The sequence below is a fragment of the Mustela nigripes genome, chromosome 12 (assembly GCF_022355385.1).
Source record: "Mustela nigripes isolate SB6536 chromosome 12, MUSNIG.SB6536, whole genome shotgun sequence".
In the NCBI taxonomy this organism is placed as follows: domain Eukaryota; kingdom Metazoa; phylum Chordata; class Mammalia; order Carnivora; family Mustelidae; genus Mustela; species Mustela nigripes.
In genome coordinates this window covers 64,804,437-64,812,200 of record NC_081568.1, presented here as the reverse complement: position 1 = coordinate 64,812,200, position 7,764 = coordinate 64,804,437, and positions in this window count along the sequence as shown.

Below are 7,764 nucleotides of genomic sequence, written 5' to 3'. Positions count from 1 at the left end.
CATCTGCTTTCTCACACATGCGGGATCATGCTGCTGTAATCCACAATTTTTGCCACATGCATTTAAAAATGGAGTTATTTCATCATAAAAAAGATAAATATGACTGTGTATCCTTGTATTTGCTGTGCAACAGGAGAAATAAAGCGTTGCTGACACACTTGCATCCCTCCTTGTCCCCCTGCCCTGAGTACGAGCCCTCCTTTTGAAGGCGATTGCTGCAGGTTCTGATTTTTTTTTTCAAGTGTTTCTTAAAAATGTTATCGTGGAGGTATGTATCCGTAAATACATAGTAGTAGTTTGCATTTTAAAAGTTACAAATGGCACACAGATATATTCTTGGATCTTAAAATTCAACATTGTTTGTGAATCTTTGTATTACGTGTAGCTCAGGGTGGGCCTTGAGTGGACTCCAGTTTCTGCCTTTGGCTGTTGTTGGATGTTTGGGTGGTTTCCAGGTGTTTGGTTCTGAGAATGCTCCTCTGACCATTCTTGAGCACGTCTCCATCCAGGCACAAGTGCACAGGAACTGCTGGGCAGATTGAGTTGCATTCCAGGATTACTCAATGTCCCATTGTTCTCTGAAGAGGGCTGATTCCATTCTTCTCCCACCTGGTGATAGAGATTGCCTCTGGCCCTTTCTTAACACTGGCTGTTGTCAGTGTGTACTTGCAGACAGTCCAATAAGTGCGGAAGTTTAAATTTGCATTTCTCTACCAGTCAGGTTGAGGATTTTTGTTATCTTCAAAATCAAAATCCAGGGCGCCTGGGTGGCTCAGTGGTTGAGCCGCTGCCTTCGGCTCAGGTCATGATCTCAGGGTCCTGGGATCGAGTCCCGCATGGGGCTCTCTGCTCAGCAGGGAGCCTGCTTCCTCCTCTCTCTCTCTCTGCCTGCCTCTCTGCCTACTTGTGATCTCTCTCTGTCAAATAAATAAAACATCTTTAAAAAAAAAAAAAAATCAAAATCCATTTGTATTTCCTCCATGGTCTTTTGATTTTTTTTGCCGCTCCCTTTTTCTGGTCGCTGTGTAGGAGTTGTCATATGGTCCTTAGGTTGTGTCCTTTGTAGAAACAGCTCAGTATGCTTATCTTTTTCCTTTTCTAATGATGTCATGTGATATACAGTCTACATTTTAATGTCATTCACTCTTTTCCAAAGACTTTTTCTCCCCAAAGGTTTAAAAATTTTGCTGTCCAAATTTAGTTTGTAATTATGAAATTAACTTTTGTGTAGGGTGTGATGTAGGGACCTGGTTTTCCCATTCTGTCCAGCCAGTTATCCTGACACATTTCTTGACATTCATCCTTCCAAAGGAGCCACAGCACCACCGAGTCAGACACTCTGGATACCGCTCCCTCAGCTCCTCCTCTTGTGTGGCAGGAGGGCTCAGTGCTCAGCCACATCTTCAGCGCCTTAGCTGGATGGTTGCGGGAGAGTTGTGCCTGCTGAGATGCCGGAGGCAGTCTGCCAAGGAGGTTCTCAGTAGAAAGGGTCAGAGAGAAGCTAGTGTGGCTCTGTCCCCCTCCTGCTGGAATGTGGAGGTGACCCCCAAAGGTATAGAGGCCCTCTGTGATCACTGGGGCCAAAGTGAACACCAGAGCTGGATAGAATGTGGGTCCTTAGGACATCAGGTGCTGCCACAGTCCTGGACTCCTGACCGCTGGGCTTTTATGTAAAAAAATAAATTTGTATCTACTCAAACTACCTTGAGTCCTGTTTTCTGTTATTTGAGACTAAGAATAGCTCTACCTCTCCATGTATATGTCTGATTTTGTAACATGTCGGCATCTTCTCTGGATTGCAGCTAATACTGACGGGACCCCCGTGCCACATGCTGTCTTAAGCACTGGGACACAGCAGAGAGTAAAAGGAATTTAGGGTTCCTCATGGAACTCACAGTCCGGTGGGGACCGCAGGTGAAATAAAGATCTATAGTAGAAAGTAGGTTTAAAATATACAGTGACCATGACTCCACCATGTTTCTACGAGCTGCCGCAACTAAGCAGCATGGACTGGTGGCTTCGACAAGCAGAAACTCATTGTCTCACAGATTGTCTGCAACCTTTGGCATTGCTTGGCTCCTGGACCTAGATCGCTGCAGTCTGAGTCCGCCAGTGCGCGGCCATCTTCACGTCCTCTTCCCTCCGCCTCCAGGTTCCCCTTTGTGGAAGGAGCTCAGTCACGTTTGGATTAGCCACTCCCTGACCTCGTCTTGTCTGGATTAGATCTACATAGACCCCATTTCCAAATAAAGTTGTATTCTAAGATACTGGGGATTGGGACTCAACATACCTTCTTGGGGGGACACAACCGGCAACTGTGTGAAGGGGAACAAAATTAAGGAAAGTGGATACAAGGAGTCCGATGAAGATGGAGAAAGACCTGCATTTGGCTGAGGGAAGCAGAATGAAAATTCATTGGTAAGATTTGTGCATTGTTCCATACATAATGTTTCAGTAAACTTGAACTTACCTATCAAAAGAGAAGCTTTTACTTCGTTGTAACTGCAGTATCGACACGACATTACAGGAATTGCAGGTGTACAGAACGGTGATTTGACAGCTCCGTGATGCCACGCTCACACGAGTGTGGTTGCTGTCCCCGTACAGCGCTGGTGCGACACCATCAGCTGTCTTCCCGTGCCGGACTCTCCATCCCTCTGACTCAACCATGCCCTGACCAGAAGCCTCTGTCCCCCACTCCCCTTGGCGCATTTTGCCCATCCCCCTACCTCCCTGCACCTCTGGCAACCATCAGTTCTCTGTATTTATGGGTCTGTTTTGTCTGTCTGGTCTTTTTAGATTTCATATAGAAGTGGAGTCACATGGTATTTGTTTTTCTCTGTCTGACTTACTTCACTTGGTATAATACCCTCTAGGTCCATCCATGCTGTTGGAAATGGCAAGATCTCATTCGTTTTTATGGCTTGAGTGAGATTCCGTTGTGTATACGTATACTACATCTCCATCTATCGTCTGTGTATGGGGACACTTGAGTTGCTTCTGTACCTTAACTGTTGTGTGTTGCAGTGAACATGGGGGTGCATATATTTGAACTGGTGTTTTTGTTTTCTTAGGGTAAGTACCCAGTAGTGGAATTACTGGATCGTATTGTATTTCTATATTTAACTTTTTGAGGGCCCTCCCTATTTTCCGGGGTGGCTGTGTCAGTTTTCATTTGCATTTCCGTGATGATGAGTGGTGTTGAGCATCATTTTGTGTGTCTTTTGGCCATCTATCTTTGGAAAAATATCTATTTAAGTCCTCGCCCATTTTTTAATCGAATTATTTGTGTTTTTTGGTGTTGAGTTATATAACTATATGTTTTGGATATTAGTTGCTAATGAATATATCATTTGCAGATATCTTTTCCCAGTCAGTAAGTTGCCTTTTCATTTTGCTGATGTGTTTTTTTTTTTTTCCACTGTGCAGAAGTTTTTATTTTGGTCTCATCCTAGTAGTTTATTTTGCCTTTTTTTTTTTTTTTAAGAGAGAAAGTGGGGGTGTGGGGGGGGGAAGGGACAGAGGGAGAATCTTAAGCAGGCTCCACATCCAGCACAGAGCCTGATTCAGGGCTTGATCTCACAACCCTGAGGTCATGATCTGAGCCAAAATCAAGAGCAGGATGCTTAACTGACTGAGCCACCCAGGTGTCCCTTTGCTTTTGTTTTCAAAAGGGCAGGGCGGGGATGCCTGGGTGGCCCAGTCTGTTAAGTGTCTGCCTTTGGCTCAGGTCATGATCCCAGGGTCCTGGGGCAGAGTCCTGCATCTGGCTCCCTGCTGCAGGGAGGGGGTAGGGTGGTAGCTTCTCCCCTCTGCATGTGCTCTCTCTCTGACAAATACATAAAATCTTTTTTTTTTTTTTTTTAAATAGAATGGGTGTTTTAAGAATCTCATGATCGGGGGCACCTGGGTGGCTCAGTGGGTTAAGCCTCTGCCTTCGGCTCAGGTCATGATCCCGGGGTCCTGGGATCGAGCTCTCTGCTTGGTAGGGAGCCTGTTTCCTCCTCTCTCTCTGCCTGCCTCTCTGCCTACTTGTGATCTCCATCTGTCAAATAAATAAAATCTTAAAAAAAAAAAAAAAAGAATCTCATGATCGATACTTGGCATTTCTTGATTTCAGTCAATAGTACCAGCAATGAATGTGACCTAAAATAATCTCACCCATGGTTTTATCGTGCTTTATTTTGATTCCCAGTTTTAGTTCCATCATGGACTAAAGGCTAGCTTATTCAACAAGTCCTTGTTAATGAACTAGTGTGTACTAGGCAGTAGGCAAGGGATGCAGAGGCGCAGTTCCTATCTTCACAGAGTGCAAAGTCTGGCTGAGAAGACAGGTTGCATAATTTGGGATCCAGCGTGGACAAAGTGCCACACCAGGTATTTGAAACAGAGGGCGCTCAATATAGGGAGCTGGCTGTGGGGGTATGGGAAGGCTCAGAGCAGAAGGGGGCCCTGTGATATGCCAGAAATTCAGCATGGGTAAACACATGCCTCCCAGAGGGACCAGAAGGAAGAGGGGTTATACTTTCAGAACTCTGGAGCTTGGAGGGTCCTCTGGTTCATGCTGAGCCCCGTGAGACAGTGGAACCTGGCACTTGCTTGGACTTGCAGGAAAGCCACAGCTCCCGTGGGGGGCAGCCCAGGTGAGCTGGCGCTTTCTTTGTCTGCCGGGCAGGCCCTGTGCTCCTGGGAGTGCTGGAAGCGGGAGCCATCTGGTGCCCCGATGCTGCTGCTGACCTTGAGAAAAAGGAAGTCCCTTCTTCCTGCTTTCCCTTCCATCTGTCACCTCCCAGTGGTAGAACTCAGTAGGAGGCCAGCTGGGTGAGGAGCCTGGGAAACAGTGCAGAGTTCCAGACCCAGTGTCCCACAGCAGCATAGAGAGGCTGGCTTGAGGCTTAGAGATAGCTGGTGAGTAACCTGTGGGCAGCAGGGCTGCTGGGCACGAGGCCATCTGGAGGGCGGCCTGCCAAGGTCCCCGGACTGGCTGCCACTGGAGATGGCCTTCACAGGGAGAGAAGCCAACTGCTGTGTGTGCCTTGTGTTGGATTTTCTTTTACTCAAAGCTGAATGTAATCCTAGCTCATGCAAGTGGGGATTGGCAACCAAAGACAGAATCTATTCTAAGAGGAGTGAAGGACTTGCAGTGGTTTCGTTGGTAGATTCAGGAGACTTCACAGGTCAGTGTAAGTTTGGGAAGGAATGGGGTCTTGTGGAGAGAGAATGTTAGGAGGGAACTGGGCAAGCCCTGCACTGAGGTGTGAGGCCATACAGTGGAGGTGACCAAAACACAGGAAACTGGGGGACATGGGTTGTGTGTCTGTGCAGTGGCACAGCCTCACAGGCTCAGCTCGTCTGCTCCTTAGGCACCACGGCTTGGCTGCCAACTCCAGGTGCCTTGAATCTAGAGCCAGGATCCATTCTGGATCCTGGGAGAGATGTCTTAAGTAGCCAGGTGTCCCTGCCATCCTGGGAGAGTAGAACAGGAAAGCAACAGAAATTATGTGGGATTTTGGTTCCAAAATTGGTATTAATGTTTTAAAATTCTCATTTAGGGGGCGCCTGGGTGGCTCAGTGGTTTGGGCTGCTGCCTTCGGCTCGGGTCATGATCTCAGGGTCCTGGGATCGAGCCCCGCATCGGGCTCCCTGCTCCGCAGGAAGCCTGCTTCCCTCTCTCTCTCTCTCTCTCTCTGCCTGCCTCTCTGCCTACTTGTGATCTCTGTCTGTCAAATAAATAAATAAAAATCTTTAAAAAAATAAATAAATAAATAAATAAATAAATAAAATAAAATTCACATTTAGGGCACCTGGGTGGCTCAGTGGGTTAAGCCGCTGCCTTCGGCTCAGGTCATGATCTCAGGGTCCTGGGATTGAGTCCGGCATTGGGCTCTCTGCTCAGCAGGGACCCTGCTTCCTCCTCTCTCTCTCTCTGCCTGCCTCTCTGCCTACTTGTGATCTCTCTCTGTCAAATAAATAAATAAAATCTTTAAAAAAAAATAAAATTCTCATTTATTTGCTTGCCTGGTCTCTTTGCTCTGTGACTCTTTGTCCCAGGTCTTCTGCATTTTTTTGGTTTTGTGGCACATACCCATCTTCTTAGAGATGCTGCAGGGAGGAGACCATTCTGAACTCTTCTGTGAAAATGGATTTCTTTTGCTCTTACATTTCTGCTTAGTGTTGCCAACTAGAAGTCTGATGTCATCTTCTGGTTCCTATTCCTCCTGAGTAGATTATTTTTCTTGACATTTTTAGGAATACAGTTGATCCTTGAAGAACTTGGGTTGGGGCACTGACCCCCCCCCCCCATACAATCGAAAGTCTTAGTATAACTTTTTTTTTTTAAAGATTTTATTTATTTATTTGACAGAGAGAGACAGTGACAGAGGGAACAGAAGCAGGGGGAGTGGGAGAGAGAGAAGCAGGCCTCCCGCGGAGCAGGGAGCCCAATGTGGGGCTCGATCCCAGGACTCCAGAATCATGACCTGAGCTGAAGGCAGACAATGACTAAGCCACCCAGGTGCCTCCTAGTATAGCTTTTGACTCCACTAAAACTAATAGTCTGCTGATCCAGGGGCCCCAGACACTTGCCTCATTTTCACTTGGATTTTTCCCCATATACAGTCCATACTTCTTTCTAAAGCCCTCTCATTGTCTTTGCTTCCTTTTCGATGTGTCCGCCCCCACGGCGCCCCGTGGCCACACACCCATGCTTGGGTCTTCCATTTGTCCTTCTGCACTGGAGCAGTTCTTCGGGGGCTGACATGTTTTTCCGGGCACACCTGCCTTGTTTTGCTAGAATCTAAACTCTGAACACTGGCATGGCCATGGCTCCGCTTCCTCCCAGCTCTAAAATAAGTACAGCAAGAACTTTAACCATCTGCCTCAACCTGTTATATGCACCCAAACATCCCCAACAGCACTCCTTCATGAGCGCACCGTAAAGAAAAAACCTGTATAACATTGAATGTTGTCACAGCTCTGTAAAACTGGGAGGGGGTGCTTATGTGGAATTTTAGATAAACTGATCTTAGTGACAGTGCTGTGGCTGTAGATATCCAGCTGTGCTTGCATCCTTCCTGCCTCTCTTTGTAGCTGCTAGGAGAAGGGGGAGTTCAGTTCCTTCTGTGGCTCAGTGCCCTCTTAAATTGGGGATCATGTTAACCTCTATCTCAAAACTGCCGAGAGTCACATGCCTGCATAAGCCCATTAAACGGCGTGTAATTTCTTTTTTTTTTTAATGTAGAGAAAGTTGGAGGGCAAAGGGGTGGTGTGGGGAGGGGGAGAGGGAGAAAGAGCACCTTGAGCAGGCTCAGCGTGAAGCCAAACATGGGGCTCAGTTTCTGAGGGCAGGGCCTGATCAAGAGTCAGACGCTTGGGGGCGCCTGGGTGGCTCAGTGGGTTAAGCCGCTGCCTTCGGCTCAGGTCATGATCTCAGGGTCCTGGGATCGAGTCCCGCATCGGGCTCTCTGCTCAGCAGGGAGCCTGCTTCCTCCTCTCTCTCTCTCTGCCTGCCTCTCTGCCTACTCGTGATCTGTCTGTCAAATAAATAAATAAAATCTTTAAAAAAAAAAAAAAAAGAGTCAGACGCTCGGGCGCCTGGGTGGCTCGGTGGGTTGTGCTGCTGCCTTCGGCTCAGGTCATGATCTCAGGGTCCTGGGATCGAGTTCCGCATCGGGCTCTCTGCTCAGCAGGGAGACTGCTTCTCTCTCTCTCTCTCTCTCTGCCTACTTGTGGTCTCCGTCAAATAAATAAATAAAGTCTTTAAAA